The sequence below is a fragment of the Protopterus annectens genome, chromosome 1.part1, assembly GCF_019279795.1.
Source record: "Protopterus annectens isolate FY-2018-M chromosome 1.part1, PAN1.0, whole genome shotgun sequence".
Taxonomy (NCBI): domain Eukaryota; kingdom Metazoa; phylum Chordata; order Ceratodontiformes; family Protopteridae; genus Protopterus; species Protopterus annectens.
The window spans coordinates 1,852,829,698-1,852,855,989 of NC_056726.1; the positions used below are offsets into that span (position 1 = coordinate 1,852,829,698).

General features: G+C 37.6%; 1 protein-coding gene across 3 annotated transcripts in view; it reads right to left on the bottom strand.

The window, feature by feature from the left end:
- DAAM2 (dishevelled associated activator of morphogenesis 2) overlaps positions 1-26,292 on the bottom strand; it is a 3,932,565-nt gene that overhangs the window by 3,796,582 nt on the left and 109,691 nt on the right. Inside the window, exon 1 of one of the 3 annotated variants that reach the window (XM_044084851.1) lies at positions 20,582-20,658. The exons of the other annotated variants lie outside the window; for them this stretch is intronic. The gene's annotated coding sequence lies outside the window, so the exon portion shown is untranslated. Of the gene's footprint in view, positions 1-20,581; positions 20,659-26,292 lie in introns of those variants that run through there. 3 annotated transcript variants of the gene reach the window in all.

A 26,292-nucleotide genomic window follows, 5' to 3' on the forward strand; every position in this document is an offset into this window, starting at 1 on the left:
ATGAACTGCTTAATATATTCATGTGTCGACCATATGGGTCAAACATATGAACGTTAGACCAAATGAATTTCAACATTTTGATAGTAACATTTTGATAGTAAACTGTATATGTATATATATATATATATATATATATATATATACACACACACACACACACACACACACACACACACACACAGACACACATCAATAAAATAATTAACAGAAAATTAATTCAATTGCCCGACAGACCACTCCAAGAAGGGCAACCTCCATCTTATCAGCCAAAGAGAATCAGTCAACATGTTGTAGAACTTTAAATAGTCAGGATAAAGTGCTAGAAAAATACGAATGATTAACTACTGTAATATAGCATAACAATAAAACAATTTGCCTGTTTAAATAAAGTGTTTCGCATGGCGCCCTATTGTAATTTCTAACCCCCTAAATGTGGGCCTGAAATTGTATAAAAAAAAATCAAGAGGAGAAGATCAAATAAGAAAACTTGCTGTTTTTCCCTTAAATAATGTTTTTTGAGGGGACAAGCCTCCAATAATTATATATGCTGACTCTACGATTAGTATACCTTACAGAAAGGTGGAAAACCCCAAGACATAGGGATCTTGGACTTGGTACATACTTTTCCTACTTTTGCACAATCAGTCTCATTGGACTTACAGTTATGAGTCTTGGATACTGACATGGTTACCATTCTAAACTTATGCTCTCAGTGAGCCACTAAATTCTTTACAGTTGATTCTATATATTTAACACATCATCTCATTTTATTGCCTCCTATTTGTTAATGTTACATTATCCAGTGAAATATGTCACATAATTCTTTTTATCAACAGAGGCAACCAGGCATTCAGGGCCCTTTCTGTAAAGTAGAAGATGCCTAAAATTGGCTTGAGTACTTCCAGGAATTGAAATTTAGTAAAAAAAGATAAAGTAAGTATTGCTGACTTTCAGAATTAGACAATGAGTCACACAACACTTTTAGGATCCAGAATCCTTGATTAAGGTCATACACAGAACTGGCATGTTTCTTTTTTCCAAGTATATCTGTGTATCTCCAAATTACAAAACTGGCTTCAGAAAAATGTGTCTACACAGTGTCTCCCGTTTTTGGCAATTTTATCATCAAAGTAGACTTCCTCTATGTCAAGTTGGACAAGTAATGTATCAACGTGCTCTTCTTCTTCTTCTTCTTACGGCTTTTTCCCGGTTAGGGGTCGCCACAGCGGATCACCTTGTCCGCACATTGAATGGCAGTGGAGTTTTACAGTGTCGAGTTGCCAGCCCGGCGCCCAACCTTCCACAGAAGGCACACTCACACCTAGGGCCAATTTAGAGTGTCCAATCCACCTGCAGCATGTCTTTGGGATGTGGGAGGAAACCGGAGCACCCGGAGGAAACCCACGCGACCACAGGGAGGACATGCAGACTCCGCACAGAAGGCACCCCAGCCGAGGATCGAACCGGAGAACCTCTTGCTGTGAGGCGGCAATGCTAACCACTGCACCACCGTGGCCGCCCTTAATGTATCAACGTGCTCTAAAAATTTTTTTTTTTTTCCTTAGTTATTTCTGGTGTTAAACCTTTGCTCGAAATGATTGTCACTGTTGAAGTGACACCCTGACACCAAGTGCAAAATGGGAAAAAGGGGTTAAGGATGGATGGATGGATCTCTGGTGTTGCCATATATATTTTGCTTAATTATTTGTTTGTTTATCTAACAGTAAATTGTTTTCAGCCCAGATGCACAGCTGTTATGAAGCTGACTGCTCCCTGCATTTGCACTCTCTACCACTGACGAATTCAGTGGTTACATTTTCACCAGGCTGCTCTTGCCAACCATTAGCCCAAATCATTTTTGCTAATCTGATTAATACAGCTCAATATACATTCAGTATCTTGTCTGTAACTTTCAAGAAACAGGAGTTTTGTTCATTTTGCTTGTTAGCACAGCACTGTTATTTTAGGGATTATGCATCTTCATCTCTGCCTTACATGCATTTTTATTGTGGTTTTTGCAGAGAAATGTGACCCGTTTGCTTTTTTTTTTTTAATTGGAAGAGCACTGTGTTCCCACTGAGGTGCTAAGGAGTTATTCAACACTTTCACACTGCTTGATAGAGAAACAATATACAATGGCGTTACAGCAGAGCTGCATGCCAAGCCTGCCATGAACTCCACATTAATCAGACTGTAACAACTATATCTGTCTGCCAGGCCACTGCTTCTGGGTTTGGCAGTGCTTGACAGTGATGAAAACTGAGCGCTGCTTACTGCTATTCTCTGTATTCACTTCCTCTTAGAAGCTGGGCACTGTGTCAATCTGCACATGCTGATGGAAACAGCCAGATGTATATTTTGCCAGTGTCATACTCCAGCAACTGCTGCCGTGCATCATCATTTGCTCCCCATTTTGACTTGTTACTCTCCAGATGATTAAATCATTATGACTGTCAGCTCCACCCACTAAGAGCCATCAAATTCTATACTTACATTCTCAATCCTACTGGTAAACTACTTCTCTGACACAAATACCCCTTCCAGTATGATGCCACAAGGCCAACAACTTTGAAGTTACAAACTAACAGCTATACAAGTTACACTGTAATTACACAGACATCGACTTTCTGAAGTCAAACATGTTAATGAGTCAGTAAACATTTGCTACAAGTACTAGTCTTTCTTTTGGTATTATTCATTTAGGTTACCCTGCTACAGATTGTGCTGTCAAAATAGCACAAATTATAATAAACTGTTATAAGTTTTTAATGACATTCAAGTCACTCAGCACGGCCATATCACTGCTACAAAATAAAAACTAGTGGATTTATGCTGTCACATGCACAGCATTTCATTCCTATATGCTTCAAAATCTGATCACACATTTGAACTTTTGTTTGCAACCAAAAAAGTGCAACTACAGTACTTACTATGATGCAATATTGTGTCTGATACTACTACAATGATCCATTCTGCTTTTTGTAAATGGATTTAAACATTGCTCATCCCCTGGTATCATGCCTATTCCTAAATGTTGCTTATCCCGTTATATGCCTGTTCCTTCACCCATTTTGTCTTACTTATAATCCCTCTACTCCTTTTTCCATGTGCACTGCCCTCACGTGTTCAAAGTTGCACTTCTTCCTTCCTGCTATCCCTCATCTTTCCTTCAATAGCTCATCTGCTTACATGCCCTGGGATTCAGAAACATGCCCTCAGCAGCCACACAGATGTAATGCAGATTTAATGTAATCATCAATTAACAAGTAGGAATTTCATGGCCCATGCATTAACTAATTAAGAAATCCAATCATGGAAATGACAGTGCCAGTGGGGAAAGAGTTGTTTTCATGACTAGGGCTAAAGATTTCTCAAACAGCAGTAGTGAGCATACAGAATGCACGTCAGTATGGTCATGCAAAAAAAAAAAAAAAAAAACTTAGCACCTCTACAAATATCATTGGGAGCTACAACAAGTGGCTCACAGCGATATTTCTATACACTTTTTTCATCAAAATGGGGGCATTAACAGAAGTATATGCAAGTCAGAAAAGGGGGAAGAACAAGCAGAGGAACACAACCAAGGGCACACGGAAGATAAATGTGGGAGTAGGAGGGGAGGAAGGGTTTATATACATATTTTTTGGAACAGGTGTGTTTTTTTTTTTTTTTTTAGGAAGGTTAGATGGGGACACATGTAAGGGGAAGGCAGTGGATGGAAAGAGGGTAGATATATGGAAGCAGGGGCACATAAACAAACATAAGACAAAGAAAGACCAAAAGCTGACACAATTTATTTATTTATTTTACATTTGTTCATCGGGAAGGTCCGATTGGACTCGTGTTGTTTTTCAGCAGATGCCCAGGGAGAAAAGCTCCACATAGCTATAAGTGAACAATACAATTGAATAAAACATCAAAAGTTAACTGCAGATACATTACATGCACCAGACAGGCTAACAGAGAATTTATATTCCTCATTCAAATCTAGACATGCATGAAACAAACACGTTTTAGTTTAAGAGTACAGTAAGACTTTTGCAGATTCATGAAATGTGTAAGACAGACAAATAGAGAACACTTATTCATCCATAAAATCACAAAATCAAATAAAGCATGAAAGAATACAGTAATTTAAAGGAGATGAGAAGTTGATTGGAGACCACAGTTATTAATTACTGATAACTGCAGTGTGCTACCTGAGATCTGAGTATAGTCAGAGTAGTAAGTTATGGGATGGGTTATGCGGGATTTGTACAAGAACAAAGCCAGGTATTCATTAGGTGAGGTTTTAGTATTTTTTTTAAACTGTACTGTACTAGGGAAGTAGTAGATGCTACATTGCTAGGTAGTGTGTTCCATTTTTTAGGTATGAAATTAAAGAAGAGTGATTCACCTGAGGCATTAACGGCTTTAGTAACATCTAGTACAAGAGTGTCCAACCCGCGGCCCGCATGCAGCCCTCAGGGCTCTTCCATGCAGCCCGCCACCCTTACATTAAAATTTTACTTTTTTCCCCGTTTCTTTTCATGTCCGCATCGTTGAGCTGCTATGCGCATGCGCCAAAAGCACCATTCCGTACTTTTTTGCGTCGGTAGATGCATTCGCGCTAAAGAGCTGAAGGAAGAGGATTTGGAGAAAGAATTGAGCGAGAGGGATCTTCTGAATTAACAGGTAAGCTTATTATAGTTATAGTAGTAAGTAGACTGAATGTAAATGAAAAGCTTTGAGAGCTATTTTTCTATCCTGCAAAGAAAAATTACAGATGCTAACGTTGTGTACTATAAATGGGAAATCGGAGCCGTGTTGTGTGGAGCACAGAGGCTGGAGTTGTTCTGCCAAGAGGACAAAACTTTTATCTGTGTCTTGTGTGTTCCCAGGCATCCCGACCACAATATTGTGTTTTCACATGAAACAGCCAGTGTATTTAAGCCTAGGTAAGGGATGCTGTCTGATAACTGGCATTAAGTAACACAGCATTCCTCTGTGTCTGTGACATATGCTGAATTTTCACCTTTGAAAGTATAATTTGGTGGCTTATATTTTGGTTAATGGAGAGTGTCTATGAAAAAATATATATTGCAAAGTGTGATTTAAATTTTAAAAGAGTATATGCATGTTTAGAGAATGGGCGATCGCACCATGCTTAATGAATTAATGTTCTCCAGCAGGACTTTAATTTACCGGTAATGCTCGCTGCTTCACTGCCATTGAGCTCGGACCGAAAAAACGGCCGGATTATTTTACGCTCGCTAAGCAGCCCTTTTGCTGTTTAGCGAGTGAGAAAAGTGTGAATGTGTTTGTCTGTAAGAGTGCATGCGTGTTGTACATACACGGTGTATGTGAGAATGAGAGATCAGTCGAGCGGTTATCTAGCTAAGCAGCATTTTGGCTAGTAAGTTAAAGAGAAAATAAAAGCGTGTGCCTGTGTGTGATGGAGACTGGAGAGCGATCCCTGGCAGCAGCAGTGAAGAGGTTTGTCTACTAAACTACTTCTTCATACCTCTCACTCTGAAAGAGCCACACAAAACGGGAGGCAAACGACCAGAAAGTAAGGACACATTTTAAAATTAAATAATTAATTGGGCTTACAAACTTGGAAATTGCTAGAACAGTTGGGTTTCCTTTACCATGTATTATCCTAATTATCGGAAAGATATGAAGTCTGAAACTCAGGTGTCTTATTTATTGACTTCAATCCCCAATCATGTGCCAGAAAACTGTTTTATAAGATGGGACAAAATTAGTACAAGGCTAATTGCCCTTGCAAACCATTTTAAGCCTAGCCAATTACCCCTTGTGAGACTCAGACCCTGTACCTTGTGTCACCTTCCCAAATATATATATATATATATATATATATATGTTGCTGCTTAGAAACATTTTCTCTCATGTAAATTTACAGTTAAGCAGATGTTGAGTGGAAAAGGAGTTTGCTTGTTTTTCCTTCTTTGGAATACTTGTCAGCTTGTTTGACATGATTGTAGTTATGTACTCCATGGGCATTTGTGGAGCTATTGTAACCTGAGGGTGTCACAGCAGTTGCTGCATAAGACTGACTTATAGGTCATCTCCTAGGTAGGATGTCACAATACTAGTAAGAGGCTAGCTGTCAGAAAGCCAGAATAAAGTCCAGAAAGTTGATATAAAATACATAATATCTTGTAAGTGGCTCAACCCACTGATTGCATTTATTTTAGTGTAGGCTTCTGTTACTTTAGCCCTGGAGTTATGGATATTTCACTAAGAGTGTCAGTGTCACATCAGTTTGCACACTTGCCTTTGATGCTTATAAAGGTGTGAGGAGCTGTGGTTCCATCTTTGCACAAGCAGTAGTCTTCATATTCTGTCACATTTCATGGAGGATGCTAAACTTCAGAGATATATTAAACAACCAGCACAAATATTATATTATTATAATGTTATATAATAAATGACAGCAGCATGCACACGCAGTTAATTTAATAAACTTCACATATCACACTTAGAGGCTCGGCTAATGCCTTTAGATGTGAAGTTTAATAAATTAATTTCTTGTATGTGCTTTTGTCATAGCTCTCAACCTTCCATCTCCAAAATGAGGAACACTAGCTCTGATAATGTGGAACAAATGGGCAAAATGTGGAACACATAATGGCTTACTAACAACTTCAACTAGGAAGGCCATAGGATAGTTAAAATATGCTGGTTTTACTTATAAAGAAGATATTTTAATGAATTAATATGATTAATTTCTATTTACCATGGATTTCACTTAAAAAAATCCTAACAGTGAATGTGTGACAGAGTCTTTCAATGAGGAACTTTGAGGAACATGAACTTTTTAAGACCCCAAATGAGGTACGTTCCTAATAATGAGGTACACTTGACTGCTGGCTTTTGTTATTATTTATTATAAAATTCATAGGTGCCTTCCTTAGACATGAAATTAAAGTCCCTTCTGCCTGTTTTCATAATAGCACAGATGGCTGTTAAAGATACTGTGACATTTTGAGGCACACAACAATTAAGGGCTTTCGTCACTATCTTGACCCAGTTTTTTCACATCATTGAAAATGCAGCTCTTGAGCACCCTTTTGTGACGCAACATGGATAGCAAACCTGTTTAACTCAGAGCACAGTAGGTGAGCAGGTTTGCTCAGAATGCCACAATGGTCACAGGGCATAACATATATATATATTTCTCATAGCTCTCAATCTATTAGTGCTAGAAATCTGGTTAAAGCACAATATAATCATAATGGGAGGACAATGACCCAGAAATAAAGACAGATGTTATGTATTTGCTCTTTTAAACTTAGAAATGTGCTAGCTAGAATAACAAGGGGTTTGTGCAAAATACATTTTCTGAAGGATTTGAAATCTGAAACTCAAATTATGTAATTATTGTGTGACAGCAATCCTGAGATCATGCAAGTGATATGGCAGAAAACCACAAATTTGATAAGGAATACACCAAAAGATATACAAGGTGAAAATATGGACATTCTGTGAAAATCTGGGCAGTTGAGAGCTATGAATTAATGTATATGGTCCAAACACAGTACAGAATAGTGTATTATAAATTGCAGATTCTGATGGAAAAAACTATCATATGCTTAATGCAAACAATTCTAACACCAAAAGGAGTTCAGCTGCTACTGCAACATCAAAAAAACATAGCTTTGATGAGACCAAAGTCTGTGACGGTGGTGCTTGTGTTAATATTACAGTTATTAAAGTACAAATGCCTTGGCCCTTGCATACTTTCCCAAATTTGCAACCACAAGATTGTGGAAAGTCCAAGCTGTTTGGAACCAGCGATACTCAGATCCATCAGTAAAGTACTGTGCTTATTTGGTCACACCAGCTTTCATTATTGTTGCATCCCCCAACAACAGCTCTGCATATTTTGTGTCTTGCTGGATGTGTTTGACCTTTTTTTTTTTTTAATTGTTTATTGTAGTGTAAAAATTCGTTAAAAGGGAGGGATTACTGAAGTTTACTAGTGAGATGTTCCGGACTGTACTGTGTGAAATGCAACTGTATATGTATTTTTCAAAGCACATGAAAAAGTTAATGCATGAGCGGAATAAAATGTCTGCATCTACAGAAGATTTTTAATAAACCAGTCCTGGATGTTTTGCAGTGCTTGATTTGCTGCATAGTTTTGTTCACTTTTAAATGAAAATTATTTTGGTTCATGCTTGTAGTTAAGTTGGTTGTTTGGCTAGATTTTCATCATTTTGCAACTCGTACCAGGCTGGAAACACAGGCCATTGTAAATGCACGGCACATCTGATTATTTTATTGAATTGCCCTATGAGCTTTGTGTGAAGGAAGTAGTTGTTATGCCCTGCTTTGTGAACTTTAAGGGAGCAGAAAGTTATTTGCTTGATATATTATTATTCCTTTTCTTAACAGCTACATCTGTGGCTTAATGTCATTCAGTCATTTTTATTTGATGGCCTCTACTAACATATTCAACAAACCAGTTTTGTGAACTGTAATATATTAAACTTAGGGTTGCCACCTTTTCAAATGGCCAAAGTGGGACATTTTTGGTACAAACATCAGATTTTACAGGCCGACACATACCCATGAGCAGTACAAAGGATAAAACTTAACTTTTTTGCCTAAAATAAAAGCTTATTCTTGTAGCATTTTAGTTGCTTATTCTATTTCTTATAACATTAGGTATTTTTATATACAGAATAACTGTTTTATGCAACTATTACATAAAATATACTTAGGAAAGAATTTTGTCCTAAACCTAAAATCTCAGGACATTTGCCATTTTTTAAATTTTTTGTCAGGACACAACTGCCCAAAAAGGGACTGTCCCTCGCAAAGTGGGACAGGTGGTAACCCTAATTGAACTATGCTGACTCATTTGTAAAATTACTTGGTAATTATACAGTCTGAATAATTCATTACAATATTTCAGTTTGTTATACTGTTCCATTGGTTATTCCTCAGTGCTGTCTATACTAGGCAAAATGACTCAAAAGAAAGGGGTGTTTAAATCTGTAGTCTAGTGAACGTCCATCAAACTAATATGAAACAGAGGTCAATATGTTATATATTGATTGTGGCTTTTTCCAGTAGGTATCTGTCTGCATGTCTGTCTGTTAACCGACTGTAAGCTAGTCTGTGAACATCTCAATGCATTCGTGCTTGAAGTGTTTGAAGCATTCCTGAATTTCACAATTGCCTGTTGCAATTACTGAAGTAAGCATCATGAGTGCAAATTACATACAAAACAAGGCATTATGACAAAAATATTTTTAAATAAACAAACCAGCCACAATTAAAAGTTTTTTAAATATATTTAATAATAAACAATAAAAAGAATAAGACAATATTCAATAACTCAATGAATAAAGTGACACAGTTCAGAATTGCAGGAAATATGTTAAAAAACATTGCAGGACAGTCTCAAAATACAGAAAACATCTACTTACTAATCTTGCTATATTGCAATCTGTCCCTAAGAGAGGTTACTTATCTCTCAGAAATGTGCCTAAGGCCCCTGGCCTAAGCCCTGGAACTAGAAGTCATAAAACAGTAGTAAACAGTTTTACATTTGAAACCTGTCATTTTGTGTTTCCACACAAAAGAACTTCTGGCTGCAGTGTAGACATCCTGTCTTGTTGATGAGATAAACACAGTCGTAAAACAATTCACTTCATTTCTTAGCTAGCATTTGCCAAATAACTCTGTATGTTCCAACTTCTCTATCAATACAGACAGTTGTAAAACAATTCACTTCTGTTCTTAGTGTTGGCAAATTAACTCTGTATGTTCCAACTTCGACCATTACAGCACACATCTGCATAGGTATAGTTATTATACACACATTTCTGCTCTTTCCCAGCAGGGTACACTGGTTACATTCTTGAAGCTCAGTACAGAACATACAGTTCAACAGACACTTCTGCACCAATAGTTTAATATACACATATGTATAGTTTTTTTTTTACATTTGTAAGACAAGCATAGGAAGCATATTAATATTCAAAAATGACACATAGAATTATGTACAAAATAACATCTAGTTGGGCTGGCAGCCTCACAACCGCTTTCCCCAAAACTTTGGCCCAAAAGGGATGATGATGCATTTGTTGGCATTCGGCTTGCGGTCATGTGTATGGCACCAGTCATTTGTTTGGGTGACACCCTCTTATTCAGAATTGTTTTATTAAGTCAGTGATGTGAATTCTTTACTTTATTGCAAATTTGTTGGCTTAATTTTGTGGATTGTAATACTGTAGGGCTGCTAATGTTGACAGTTTACCTACTTGGGACGGCTGGAGTGGTTTTCGCAGTGTGAATTGGTAGTACAGTAGTAGTGAATTAATGACAGTGTCAGTGTGTGCCAGTTTTTTTCATTGCAAGTGAATGACTTTTCTTGGGTAGCATGCAAAGTACACAGTATTTAACTTGAAACTTGATGGTACAGCTCTGATTATGTCATTGAAAGCTGCCATTCTTGTAGCAGTAAGAAACTGTTGATTACATGCAGCTAACCATACATGTTCATAGCTCTATCGCAGTCCATCTGAATTTCATGAATTATGAAGAACTTTTCAAAATGCCCAGTATTACTGGCACAGAGTACAGACCAACAGTCACAGTAAATGTGATGTGCTTTATGAGTAATGGCTGTTTTGAAGACTAATGGCATTAGTACTACAAATGAAACAAAGTGCCTCACTGGCCCTCCTCATATGTAATCTGGCCAACTGGATGGGTAACTGTAAATTCACCCCAGGGATATTTTTGTGTTATTTTGCAGATGTGAAATGATCCCTCGAACACCATTGACATATACTACTACAACTATGGATAGTTTTAATTTTTATTTCCTTATTTTTTAATGTAAATTGTTAGCCATTGTTTTAAAAATTATATAACTAGGAATAAAGTAGTTAAGTTACTCCTTTTTTACTTTTCAGATGGCTTCTGCATCTGGTCAAACCAAAACCGTGAAACGCAAAATAGCTGACGAAAGAAGAGTCTTTCAGGAAAGATGGACTGATGAGTACTTCTTTGTTGAATCAAAAAATAAAGCACTTTGCTTAGTATGCAGAGAAGTGGTATCCGTTTTCAAGGACTACAATTTGAAAAGGCATTATATTCAAACGCACCCCAAATTAAGTGAATTGCAAGGAGTGTCCCATCAACAGAAAATATCAGAATTAAAAAAAAGTCTTACATTTCAACAACAGCTGTTTCGAAAATCAGCTACTCAACCGGATTCTTTACTGAAGGCAAGTTATGTTGTAGCAAATTTAATTGCAAAAAAATCCAAGCCATTTGCCGATGGTGAATTTGTTAAAGAATTCCTTGAAAGTGTAGCAGACATAATTTGCCCTGAAAAAAAATCAGCATTTTCTAAAATCAGTTTATCACACCAGACAATCGCAAGGCGTGTGGAAGATATAGCCAAATCTATTGAAAATACGTTGGAATCTCGGTGTGCAACTTTCAAGTATTACTCCATAGCTTTGGATGACAGCACTGATGTTACAGATACGGCACAACTTGCCATATTTATTCGTGGTGTTGACAACGATTTCAATATTACTGAAGAACTGGCCTGTATGGTTCCACTGAAAGACACAACGAAGTGTGCTGATCTGTACAAGGCAGTAAAAGAAACACTGGCAAGATTTTCCTTGACCATCACAAACCTGTCTGGCATAGTAACTGACGGTGCTCCAGCTATGGTTGGAAAGAGGAAGGACTAACAACACTGATGGAAGAAGATGCAAAACAGATCAGTAATGTGCGTTTCATGAAGTACCACTGCATTATACATCAAGAAAATTTGTCTGCACAGACTTTAAAAATGGAAAATGTTATGAATGTTGTTGTTAAAACAATAAATTTTATAAGATCCAGAGGATTAAATCACCGCCAGTTTCAGGAGTTTCTGACTACTTTGGAATCTACCTATGGAGACATCTTGTACTTTACTGCAGTGAGATGGTTAAGTCGTGGAAAAATGCTGAAACGCTTCTATGACTTACGAAATAAAGTCCTTTATGGAGTTAAAAGGAAAGCCTGTACCTGAATTTGAAAGTGCAAGCTGGATGGCTGATTTAGCCTTCTTAGTAGACATAACTGCTCATTTAAACGACCTGAACTTGCGCCTCCAAGGGGAAAATCTATTAATAAATGACATGTTTCAAACAGTGACGCCATTTGAAATGAAACTGAAATTGTGGCACAGTCAGATTAAGAACAATAGCTTCATTCACTTTGCAACACTGTCTGAGCAAAGCCATGCAAATACTGAAAAATATGCGGCATTACTTAATAGTTTAGCACAGGAGTTTGAGAGCAGATTTCAAGATTTTAGAAAACACCAACAACAGTTCAGTATTATTTGCTACTCCATTCTCAGTTGACATCGACATGTTGCCTGCAAACCTGCAACTGGAATGCATAGAATTGCAGTCAGATATGCAACTTAAAGAAAAATTTCTGCAAGCATCTTTATTTGACTTTTATAAGTTATACCTACCCAAAGAAAAATATCCATCACTTCACGAACATGCCCTGTTCATGACATCTCTGTTGGGGAGTACATACATTTGCGAGCAGTTTTTTTCTCGTATGAAGCATACAAAAAATAAAATCAGAACAAAAATTTCAGATGAGCATCTTGAAAATACTCTTCGCATCGCCACTACATCTATCAAACCCGATATAGACGTACTGGTATCAAAAAGACAAGCTCAGTCTTCACATTAAAAAGGTTATGCTCATAATGTTTGTCTACTACACAAAAAGAACAATCCTGACTTGACAGCCTGAACCTCCTGATATGGACACTTAAGTATAACAAGAACTAGGACCAATAAGTTTGAATTCTGCAAAGGTCTGTGCCTGGCTGCACCCTTGTGAACTGGTTTCACGAATAAACATTGCCACTACTATTTATTATAAAGTCAATTATTTGTTTAAATTTGAGAAATGCAGATTGGAGAGGCAACTGCAAAACAGCATGTGTGAGTTTACCTTGTGAAACTGGAGTGTGTTTTGGCATACTACTATGTTCTTTGTGTCTCCACAGTAAGTGGGTGAACCAAAGTTAAACGTGTTGTACCATCTGTTAGTGACAGTGAAACAAATGTAAAAATAAAAATTGTTCATTTTTTAAGAAGTAAAAGTTTCATCATTCCTGATATTGCCAGTGCCATATTTCAGGGACAGATTGCAAAGCTAGAAACAGAAAAATACATGAGCGCTTTGGACAACATATGGGCATTAAGGACATGATGGAAGACATGGACATCTTTAGGAAACCAGCAAAATCACAGGTATGATCTCATACAACTTGAAAGGTTCGCACCTGTTAATTTTTTTTTTACAACTAAACTTTGATGTTAAACTAAGATGTTAGATTTAACTGCTTTTTTTTAATAATTAGAATGAGATATTGAATTTTAGGGCAAATATTATGCATTTATTAATTTATTCATTGTTCAAATTCACCTACAATACAGCCAGTGGGTCGACTTTGTATTAGTCCGCATATACCTGTGGTCTTTTGCTGTTCAGCTTACGACGTGTCGTTGGAGACCTTTTTTTTTTTTTTTTTTTTTTTTTTTGCTCTTCATTTTATGTGAGAGACCTCTTTTTTTTGGTCCTCACTTGCCGTTTGCCCCCAGACCAATTCTGTTGACTCAATGCGGCCCTTGCAACTGAAAAGGTTGGACACCCCTGATCTAGTAGGAATGTATTACTGGAGAGGAAAATCCTATTACTGGAGTGGGGATGTAAAAGACTTTAAAGTGCAGGGTTTTTTTTCTGGCTGATACAGCATTTTATGGGCTACATAAAGTTGGTTAAAGAGTAAGAGCTGAGATAGTTCCACCCAGTTGAGTTGCTTTAGTGCATTACAGTGATGTGAACTATAAAGAAAGTCTGTTACAAACCTTCCTATCTTGTTGTAACAGGAGTCCAGTTTAGATAAATCTTTCTTTCTAAGGTTAACAAGTACTGGAGAAGCATATAGGAGGGTTGAAAAGAGGTGCGTGCGTGCGTGCAATGGTGGGTTTTGAGGTTTTTTTTTGGGGGGGGGGGTTGTAAGAAATTGCCTATTTCCATAAAGAATATCAAGTTTTTTATATACTTATGGTCTGAATGATGTGAATATCAAATCTCAATTTGTTGTAAATCTCTACTCCTAGAAGTTTGGTGTTAATTACTGGTGAGATAGTAGTCTTGCTCCTGGACAGAATATTAAATGAGGGTTGTGGGACAGTGGATCTAGTAGGCTGGAAGAGAATAAGTTTTGTTTTGTTGGGATTCAAAACTAGATGAGAACTGCTAAGTCAAGCTTCAACAGAATAACAGAATCTTGCGTTTGTGAGTGAAGTTTCCATAAGGACGTAGCTGCATATATTAGGGTGGAACTGTCTGCATATTGGGATGATAGAGGCATGTAGTGTAGAAGTATGGAGTTTGTTTCTAAATAGGGAGAACAATAAAGGTCTTAGGATGGACCCATGGGGAACTCCTAGGGTCATGGGTAGAAGAGGGGAGAGGATATTTTGCCAATGAACTGCCTGCTGGTCACTGGATAGATAGCTTTGGAACCAGGTAATAGAGGGCTGACTTAGATTCATATCAGACAGAACATTAGTTAGTTTGCTATGTGAAACCACGTCAAAGGCTTTTGAAAGGTCCAAAAAGATGGCAGCTACAAATTTACCATTACTTCTAAGTTGGTTTACAATACTGGTGAAAGACATTAGAGCAGTGGTCGTGCTGTGAAAGGGATGAAAGCAGTGTTTGGTATTAGACAGAAATTTGTGAGTATTAGGTAATCCATAATTTGAGTATGTATACAAAGAGGGGTTCACAATGGACATACTGGCATACAGACAAAGGGAGGACAGGTGGTGTTGGGGAGGACTGGACAACAAACAGGGAAAGGAGGTGACAAAAAGGGAAGTGGAAACACCTGAATGGAGGACAGAGTGGGTATCCAGCTGACCATACTGCCTGGGTTGACCCCACACAGAGGTCAGCTACCACCATGACTGCACTCTCCACTGGGTCCTGGATTAGACAGTAAAGAAGTGTCAGCCAGTGATTCAGTGACCCTCTCCAGCTGGACAGTGCAGGGTGATAAACTGTGACCTGGCAGCATCATCAGGGAGAACTATGGCACTCCCCTCCAGTGATCAACCATGATAAGCCACTGGAGATGCTCCCAGGTTGACACTCCCAACCACAGGATCTCCATCACTTGACAGAGAAGGAAGTCTGGAGGCAGATAGTAAGTCAGCAGGAGATGGATGTGTTATATAGACTGGGCAAGGGACTGCTGCAGCACCACTAGCAAAGAAGCTATACAAAATACAACATGAATGAAAAGGAAAAAAAAAAACACAAAAATATAAAGAAAACAATAGCAACAAAGACAGCAAGAGAGACAAAAACATACTATCCTGACTATGTCTGATGATCACGCTTACAGGTATGTACAGGTAGACTAAATAGCTGCTAGGTAAGCTACTATTGCAGGGCGGATATTGATGACTAAAATAGACTCTTAGACATCCCTGATGGATGATCAATGATGCAGTGACAGTGCGCCCATGGCCAAGGGCTGAGAAACTGAGGATATACCAGCAGAATGGTGAGGTTAGGCATAACAGGCCATGGCCATGAAAGGCATGTGCAAGTGTAGCCTTGTGGGCATGTTGTAAGGGACAAGGACACAGTCCTGCCATGTAGACTTGGACAGTACTTGTTTTTATGCAGCCCAAGACATCCTGTGATGTCCATGAGGGTTACCAAAGGCAGACAAGCAACTGTTGTCAACACAGGCAGCTATAAGCAGGTGTTTTGGGAACCACTGTAATGTAGGCTGCTATGCATCACAGAATAGGAGCAGGGAGTAATGCCTGAATGCCACCGTTGTGCCGGTTGGAAGTGGTACCTGCATGTGCATATGAAGATGCACAGTCAAGATGATGAAATGCAGACCTGCTTGTCATACATCCTCTGATATGCGAGAGTGACAACAGAAGTTAACTGTGCCAACATGCTCATATGTCAGACTCCACACTGCAGTGGGTAATTTGTCCAGATGGGCTAAGATAGACATCTCCTTACAAATGAGGAATGTGAGTATGCTCTGAACATGTAGTTCCCCCCACAAGAGAACGATTTGGTAAACACCAGACACTGCTTATGTGGGGGTCTGCACCCCCCCCACTCCTATGTGAGGGGGTTGTGCCCCCCCACACCACCCACTAATTATATATGCCAACTTCAAGATAACATCTTTATAAAGGGATAATATTGTTATTTATTAACATATAAAAGGTGTTCAAACCAAATGAAATAGACAAACTGAGGAAAAACAAGAAGAGCAATGGACAAAGTACACTCCAAGCAATATCAAAAGTAATGATACTGTAGTTTAATAAAGTAAGGTTAGCGCTTTCGTGCAGGTCAGTGCCTGCACCTTCAGACAAAAAAAAACACACTGACAAAATCAGTTAAATACCTTCTCTCAACAAATAACCACACCTACCAGTAATCACACGAGCAATTAAACAATTAAATACAATCAAATACATTAACCCATGAGTAAACACAAAAAATGTTCTATTTAAAAATCCATTTAAAAACTGGTATGAGTGGTGAAGGAATTTCACTAAAACCAAGCCTAAAATCTATTATAAATGTATGTGTGTCCTAAAAAAAGTAATGCTTAAAAACATGCTCTATCAAAATAATAAATATAGTATTATACATGGTTTACAGTCAAAAGATCGACACTGACATGCACGACAGCCTCCTCCTCGAACATGGTAGAAGCAACAGTCGGAATGTCGACGTACATGTGTACATCTGTTTAGAAGGACGTACACAGGGCAGGGACTCACAGCATGGATGTAAATAGGGGATTTACAAAGTATGATCGACAGAAACTGTCGACTTTGTTGCGTCGACCATACAACCTAATTAATATGTACGAGTCAACGTTATCTGTCGTGGAAATCACTGTTTGCCTAAGTGATTTTCATGTTTTTGATAGTAAACAGTTACACACATTTATATGAGTATATTTAAAAATGTGTTAGCCCTATGATAGGCCAATGTAAACACATAAAAAGTTTATACATAAATAAATACACACACAAATAACAAAAGGACTCATCTCATTAAACTCCTTAGTTTTAAAATGTAGGCAATGGAGCACACATCTTTGATGCCCAGATATCTAAAGGCATCACATCAAAGTTGCCATAAAACTCACACCTTTCCAACCATAGTGGGATAGGGCCACCCCTAATGGATCCATTAACCTGCTCAATAACCCTGAAATCGAATGGGTGATCTGGGTGGTTAATTATGTGTTTTGCAAGTGCATTCCCCATTTTTTTATTTTTGATGGCATAAATGTGTTCAGTCTGTCCCTAAGTCTTCTATCCGTCTTACAAATATAGAAGTCCGGACATAGTTTACGCTTGGCTAAATAAACTATAATTCTGGAATTACAATTGAATCTTCCAGTAGATGAAAAATTGTGATTCCTAACCGTAAAGGAACAACCAGTTCTGATAAACCTGCAATAGGGACAAGCCTCACACCAAAACATGCCCTTTACCCTTGAGTTAGTTGCCTTTTTACTTTTTTAATAAAGATTTTGTCCCCTTTTAAAAATGACTACTGGATTTGTGGGAAGGCTATCCCTCACATTCACATCTGCCTTGATTAAATCCCAGTTCTTAAATAAAATATGTTTCAAAAGGCGAGCTTCTTTATTACTAAAAGGGGTAATAAAGGATGAAGAAAAGTCAGTGTTGGTATCCAAATGTGAATTGGTAGCTTGATCATCAATATCACTGGTCATCATCGCCTGTTCCATACGGGAATCATTTAAAATTGCTTTGTAAAAACCAGTACATCTTTTAAAAGTTACTTCATCAAATATATCATAAAGCAAAACCTATGGGTAACCACGCTTGAGGAACATATCCCTCAAGAGATGGTATTCGGCTAAGAATTCCTCTAAATCAGAAACCATTCTAGCTGCTCGGACAAGTTGTCCTTTGACAACAGATTTTTTTCTGGTGTCCTGGATGGGAGCTGGAAAAGTGTAAGAAAGAGTTGGAGTAGGTTTCTTTCTTAAAATAGCAGCTACATAACAATGTCTAGTATGGTCCATGGTAAAACGTACATCTAAATAAGAAATACTCTCCCCTTGAAAATCACTGGTAAATCTAAGGTATTCCATGGTATTATTCATATAATCAAACAGTTGTCTAAAAACCATCTCGTTACCTTTAAAGATGATAATAACATCATCCAGGTACCGGGTATAAAAGTGAATCTACTCGGAAAAAGGATTATTATTCAACAAGTATTCCTTCTCCCAGAAAACCATCACAAGATTAGAAAAGCTGGCACCACACGGTGATCCCATAGCTACCCCCTTTGTTTGCACGTAATACAAATCTTCAAACAGAAAGAAATTGTTCATAAGAATTAGGTCTAGGAATTCCTGGACCAAGTATAATTCATCGTTACCAATGCCTTTACTGACCAGTAACTGACTAACCCAGTCTATGCCCAAGTCATGTGGGATCACCATGTATAAATCTTTTACATCCACAGTTGCGAAATTACAATCCTCCATAAATACCATCTCATTCACATTAGCTAAAAAGGACCAAGAGTCTTTGCATACCTGGGGTTTGTTCACCAAAAAGCACTAAAGTATGCTATCGACAAACTTAGCCATAGGATAGGTAATGAAGTTACGCCTCTTGACTATCGGATGCAAGGGGGGGTCATATAAGTCTTTATGTATCTTGGGGATTCCGAAAATGACAGGAATCTGGGGTGCTGGTACAGTAAGAAAGTTAAAGATATCAGGGGAAATGCGTGCTTCAATAAATAAGTCATTTAGGAATCCCCTGATTTTTCTACATGCTCCATGCAGTTCATTCAGAGAGACAAGTTTGTAATGAGCAGTGTCCAAAAGTAAAGAATTTTTTTCTCTATACATATTATTATCAAAAAATGACAATGCCACTTCCCTTATCTAGTTGAGATATCATTGAATTACTGTTTATCAATTCAGACAGTAACATTCTCTCATCAGTACTCAGGTTGCTACTATCTGAGCCATTCCTGAATAGTCCCAAGTTCCTCAAGTCAAACTCGCAAATATGCTCAAATGCAATTAAAGTGGGATGTAAAACTAGATTAAAAGTGCTATACACATGAAACTCATTACTGACTGATTGAGTATTATCATGCTGTAAGACAAAAATTAGTTTCAAGTTAAGTTTCCTTGTAAACAACTTTAGATCTATAATGGTTTTAGCTAAGTCAATATTCCTGGAAGGTACAAAAGTTAAGTCCCTTGCCAACACATTGGCCAATTCAATACAAACAGGAAAGGTAGAATAGTTAAATACTTTAAAATCGTTGGTGCTGTTAAAAATAATATTTAAATTAACCTCCTGTTCAGTAACATCAGAAACAAGATTAACATTTGAATAACCATCAAAGCACCTATCAATAGAAGTGGATGGACTATCAGGCAAAAATATTTTAGTATCAGAAAAGGAATTAATGTTCAAAATGTCCATACACTCACTGGCAGGGTTGAATGAGCTTACAGGCATTAACGTGCCTGTCGTTGATTTCTCCGGTTCCTCTTTCTGTTCTTTTGCCGTGCTGAGTTCCTCTGAGCATAATTGGAGTCACTGGGAAAATTCTGATTGTTTTCAGGCCATTCAGGATGAACATAAGTGCCATTTTGGAACAAATTAGTATTATTGGCATTGTTCCTATTATTTTGAAGTCTCTCACTATGGCGAAGACATTCTGTTGTTGATGGGTTGCTGACCTGCTCAACAGCAGTGTTGTAATGTGGAGCGTCGTTACATTCAGATGTTACTGCATCAGCATTAGATACTTTGTCTGGATTGGTAGCAAGAGGAAACCCTCCCCACTGCTGAGAATCAGAGGGGCGTGGATATGCAGTCCCATTAATGTAAACGGCTTCATCCCTACGTATTTTTTTGATTTTAGCAGACCTGATTTTGACTAATTGAGCGTCTATGCTGGTAAATACGCGCTCATAATCATATTTATACCTAAAAAATCTCAATCGATTTAATAGCAGCATTCAAAGAATTTAGCTGATTTTCCAAGTCTTTTATTTGTAAATTGTAATGGGAAATGAAGCATTCCATTAACTGCAGTCCCTGCATGTTAAATAACTTCAACAGATCTTGATGAAATGGAGAATCAGGGACAAGATCAGTAGGATAACACCACGTCCTTAGCCCCTTAGGAACAATGTTCTTTTGTATACACTCACGAAAGTAAACCACCTCAAGCTGTAATTTCTTTAACTTAAAGGATTTAGAGTCCAAATTTTTAAGTTTACTGTAAATACTGATAGAATCAGTGCTAGTGAAGGCAGTTTTATTGGCTGAATTATTAAAGTTCAAGTCAAACATAGGCTTTCACCAGTGTTGCAGGTTACATTCAACATGTAATACACTATTAGAAGAGGCATGTAAATTCTGTATATTAGTAGTATTACCTATCTGGTTGAAGTCCCTCGAGATAGAGTTGTTTCTGACACCCAAGGATCCACCTTGCACGTTGGAATTCTCCTCACCGTGACGTCGGTTTAGTGAACCAGAACCTACCATAGCCGAAGGGGAAAAAAGGATGATTTTACAAGCTGCTGTTGGAGATAGGAGCATTGGAAGAGTTATTAGTCACAATTGCAGCTATTTCATCCACCTTCTTGTTGAGAGCAAAAATCAAACATGTTAAAGCTCCAATATCCTGCGAGGAATTAGAAACCATTGTTTCACCCAGAAACAAGGATGGAGTGCCAAAAGTTATGTCCATTGCCATAAAGTAAAGTATTCAAACCAAACGACATAGACAAACTGAGGAAAAACAAGAAAAGCAATGGACAAAGTACACTCCAAGCAATACCAAAAGTAATGATACTGTAGTTTAATAAAGTAAGGTTATCATTTTCATGCAGGTCAGTGCCTGCACTTTTTCAGACAAAAAAAAACACATTGACAAAATCAGTTAAATACCTTCTCTCAACAAATAACCACATGTACCAGGAATCACATGAGCAATTAAACAATTAAATACAATCAAATACATTAACCCATGAGTAAACACAAAAAATGTTCTATTTAAAAATCCATTTAAAAACTGGTATGAGTGGTGAAGTATAAGAAGGAATTTCACTAAAACCAAGCCTAAAATCTATTATAAATGTATGAGTGTCCTAAAAAAAGTAATGATTAAAAACATGTTCTATCAAAATAATAAATATAGTGTTACAAATGTTACTTTTGTTTAGTTTTAGTTGACACAATGATCAGACACTCACGATGTTGGCCAACTAAAACTGATTTGCTTTACAATGAAAAGCCTATTCAACGAAAAGGAGTTTCGATTTTTAGTATTTGATTAAATGCCATTCGACTAATGTTTTCTTCAATGATTAAATATAGACCCAAGAAAATAAACAATACAAAACGAAGAAGGCGATGCAGCAATACAAAATATAAGACAGCAAAAACAAACTCACCTTTCCCTCACAACAGTCTATGGCACAGTCTGAGTGAGCTTTTCCAGTAAAGCTTTGAAATGTTTTATTTTACCTCTTAAACAGAAGGTTATGTTCCTAGCTCCACCCTCAGTTCACATGTAATTAACCTTAATTGACCTATTCTAATTTCTAAGTGACTCACAAGAGATACAGCTGTGGTCTCTTTCCTAGTTTAAATATGTACTTAAAAGCAGAATACAAGTAAAACGCAGTGTAAATAAAATAAACCACAACATATAACACAGAAGGGCAATGAAGCAATGCGAAATACAAGAAAGCAAAAACAGACTAACCTTTCCCCTCACAGTAATCTATGACAGAATCTGAGTGAGTTTTTCCAGTAAAGCCTTGAAATGTTTCATTTTACCACTTAAATAGAAGATTTATTTCCTAGCTCCATCCTCAGTCCACAAGTAATTATCCTTAACTGGCCTGCTCTAATTTCTGTGTGACTCGCAAGAGATACGGCTGGGTCTCTTTCCTAGTTTAAATATGCAATTAAAAGCAGAATACAAGTAAAACATTGTGTAAAGAAAATAAACAATGCAAAACATAAGAAGGCAATGAAGCAATACAAAATATATAAAAGCAAAAAAAAAAAACCTAACCTTTCTCTCACAGTAATCTATGGCACAGTCTGAGTGAACTTTTCTAACTAAGCTTTTCTGCTAACATTTTATAGGATCATAGGAAGATACTAGGTTAATGGCCCTGAGGCCCTTTACAAGCCTAGCCAAGAGTTTAGCCCATGTTCCAACAAAAAAGCACCCTATGTCACTGTCCAACATGGACATAGGTGGAATCCCAGGGGTGTATTTTCTATTCCCCATCCAGTTATCCAGGTTGTGCTTAAAAAGGTTTAATGAGGTACTCTGCTTTATGCAGACAAGGAGTCTATGACACAAAAGGGGGACTTTGAGACAAAAATCTGTCCCGCCAACAAGTCCTACTGATGTCATAGACCAGGTTGAGGTCTCGCATGCGGGTTACTCGAGTGGAGCTTGACTTGTGGATATTGGAGTTCTGTGGCACTTATGTTAATGGACTGTTTCTTGTTGTCAAAGGTACAGGGATTGAATCATTTCAGCTCCATATGCATACTTTGTGAATTTGAGCAAGTCACTTAACCAGATAGTGCTCCTGGGTTACCTCGATAAACAACACTTTGCTCATTGGGTTTCCTTGGTTGACAACTACATGAAGTAATAATAATTAGTATTTGTCCCTTTTTTGCCTCCATTATTTTTGGCTTTGTCCAGAATTCTTAAAACACCTGAGAGGTGTATTGGTCTCTTCCTTGTAAAATTTATGACTTCTGGAAAACTGAAATGGTTTACAGTCAGTAAAGGGCACGCATGTGAGTTTCAGATGTTGTATATTTCAGAAAATGCTTTACAATAGAAAGTTGACAGAATAACAAGCTATGCAAGTATATAAGAAAAAATATTTAAAAGCTGTTCCCGACTTTGTTTCTTTTTTCTGATCCTTGAACTAAGAAGTGGACAGGGCAGAAGGGAGTTTTACTCTATGGTTCTGACATCAGTGAGCTGAGATACATTTCTGGGTCATTATATATGAACGTATTCACTTGATCTGAAGCAAATATTTGAGGTATACTGTCATACAAATGGCTATAACTGATGGCAGGCTCGCGTGTGTGTGTGTGGGAGAGCGCTCGTGCACAGGTGTGTGAATCAAAGATCAAAGTATAAGCAATGTAGCAAGTAGAATGAAGTAATCATAAATAAGATTGGCAGAAAGGCTAAACTAATTTGTCAATGACAATTTGTGATTAGATTTGCTAAGAGACAATATAAGAATAATTTGCTTGTATATGCCTGGGGGAGCATCCTGAACTTTTTTCAACTTACTCTTAAGTCTCCAATGTTTGAAGAGCTGGGTGTGTGGTAAAACAATATATTACAACTACTGTATAACTTTTTTGTCTTATAAATAGAGTAAAAGGAACATTTTACATTGTAACCAAGTGATTGTTCTGGCAAACAAAGCGAGACTGGGGATATCAAAGAACTTAAAATATACAATTTAACTATAGTGTGAGCTTCCTTCCTAGTTGTTAGTAAATGTGTCATGTTTTACCTATCTGTTCCACACTGTGCAAGATAATGTAGCATTCTGAAGACAGATGGCTGACTATGGTTGTAGTTTCTTTAATTCTTTTGCTTTATGCTAAGGATGATATGGCATTCATAATGTTGTGAACCTGCTCTTATTTGCATTGTTTGAGTACTTGATGTTGACTGGAGTTGTTTGAGTTTTTTTTTTTTTGGGGGGGGGGGGGTGTTGCTTGGCTTGCCCATCTGGGGTCTTGAACATCTGCAATTTGAGTTATTTCTCCAAAGAGTCTCTGAATGGGTGAAGAACCGGGAATGTGATAAAACATGTATAAAGTAACATTTTAACTATGCTCCTTCCATAGTTGTTAGAAAATGTTCCACAGTTTGCCCATGTGTCTTACAAAGGTGGAAAGTAGACTATGGCTGCAGTTTCTTCGATTATTTTTGCTTGCTCGTACTATGCATGTTATAGTAATGTCAAACCATATTTAATTGTCTGAAAATGAAGATGCCTCAGCTTAAGAATGTAAGCATAGACAGTTTTAATTATCTCCATCGTTAAAACTACAAATTCTTAAATTCTTCGGCTGACGCTTGTTTATAAACAGTTACAAAGTTACAACATTCAAAATATTATAAATGCATCATTTAAAATCCCACACATCCAAAATGTATTCAAATATTGGAATGGGTTATTCTGTCCAGACATTCCCTTTTGAGTGCTACCCGTACCATTCAACTGTTCATACATTTGCAGAACCTCCCTGATTTTGCTTAAAGTGCTTGTCCCGTCCTTTATGACATTTTTAACTTTCTGGTAAATCACTTAATGATTACTGTCAGTCAGTAGTACCATTCATTAGAGTTTTATTCTTCTTATTGTTCAAAAAATGAATATTGATGCAAGACATAATTCTGTTAACTTTTTAAGAGAATTAGAGTAATTTAAAAATTGCACCTGATTTTATTCCCCTCGGCCCAACATTTTTTGCTTTGTCCAGAATTCCTGACCAAACAAGTTGAGAGATAGGGTGCTACCCCAAAACATTCAGATCTAAATTATTTCTAGTAGTGTTATTTCTGTAAACCAGAAATAGGGCACTAGGCGCTTCATATTGCTGCATTTGCTTGGTACAGTTTTTGTCTTTATCAGTGCTGTTTCCCTTGGAAAGGGCTAGAAACTAACATTTTTTACAGTCTCAGTAGCTCAACAAGTAGCTCCCATGAAAAGAGGCCATTGGTCTAGTGGGACTAACCCAGTCAATAAAAAGTATAAATAGTTTAATAATGACTGCCACTATATCTCATTTGTTTCATTATATCTTTGTACTATATTTTAATGCAACAGAATCATTAAGCAGTTATAGTTATTGTATCTGAATGGACCTGTTGCTGTAAAGTGATCTTTCAGTTTTTCCCCCCAGAATGCACTTCAAGTCCCCTTTACATGCCAAGCATGAGGGACTCATTTTTTAACTTCCATGTAAATAGAATGGCAGAAGTATAAGCCACTCATCTTGCACAGCTTCCAGAACCTATTATTCATTTTTACTTTTTTTGCTTGAATGGCAAAGAGGTTGGCAAAGAAGAAGTGGGATTGTCAGAGAGATGAAGAAAGTAGACAGGAGTATAAGGAGATGAGGTGCATGGCAAAGAGAGAGGTGGCGAAGGCTAAGGCATATGAAGAGTTGTATGAAAGGTTGGACACTAAGGAGGGAGTAAAGGACCTGTACCGAATGGCTAGACAGAGGGACTGAGCTAGGAAAGATGTGCAGCAGGTAAAGGTGATAAAGGATAATGAGGGAAACATACTCACAAGCGAGGACAGTGTGTTGAGGAGATGGAAAGAGTACTTTGAGGGGTTGATGAATGAAGAGAATGAGAGGGAGAGAAGAATGAATGATGTAGGGATAGTGAATCATGAAGTATAATGGATTAGCAAGGAGGAAGTAAGGATAGCTATGAAAAGAATAAAGAATGGAAAGGCTGTTGGCCCAGATGACATACCTGTGGAACCATGGAGGTGTTTAGGTGAAATGGCAGTGGAGTTTTTAACCAGATTGTTTAATGAAATCTTAGAAAGTGAGAGGATGCCTGAAGAATGGAGAAAAAGTGTTTTGGTACCGATTTTTAAGAATAAGGGTGATGTGCAGATCTGTAGTAACTACAGAGGGATTAAATTGATCAGTCACAGCATGAAGTTATGGGAAAGAGTAGTGGAAGCTAGGTTAAGAAGGGATGTGATGATTGGTGAACAGCAGTATGGTTTCATGCCAGGAAAGAGCACTACAGATGCGATGTTTGCTCTGAGAGTGTTGATGGAGAAGTACAGAGAATGCCAGAAGGAGTTGCATTGTGTTTTTGTAGACTTAGGGAAAGCATATGACAGGGTGCCTAGAGAGGAGTTGTGGTATTGTATGAGGAAGTCAGGAGTGTCAGAGAAGTATGTAAGAGTGGTACAGGATATGTACGAGGGTAGTGTGACAGCGGTGAGGTCTGCGGTGGGAGTGACAGATGCATTTAAGGTGGAGGTGGGGTTACATCAAAGATCAGCTCTGAGCCCTTTCTTATTTGCAATGGTGATGGACA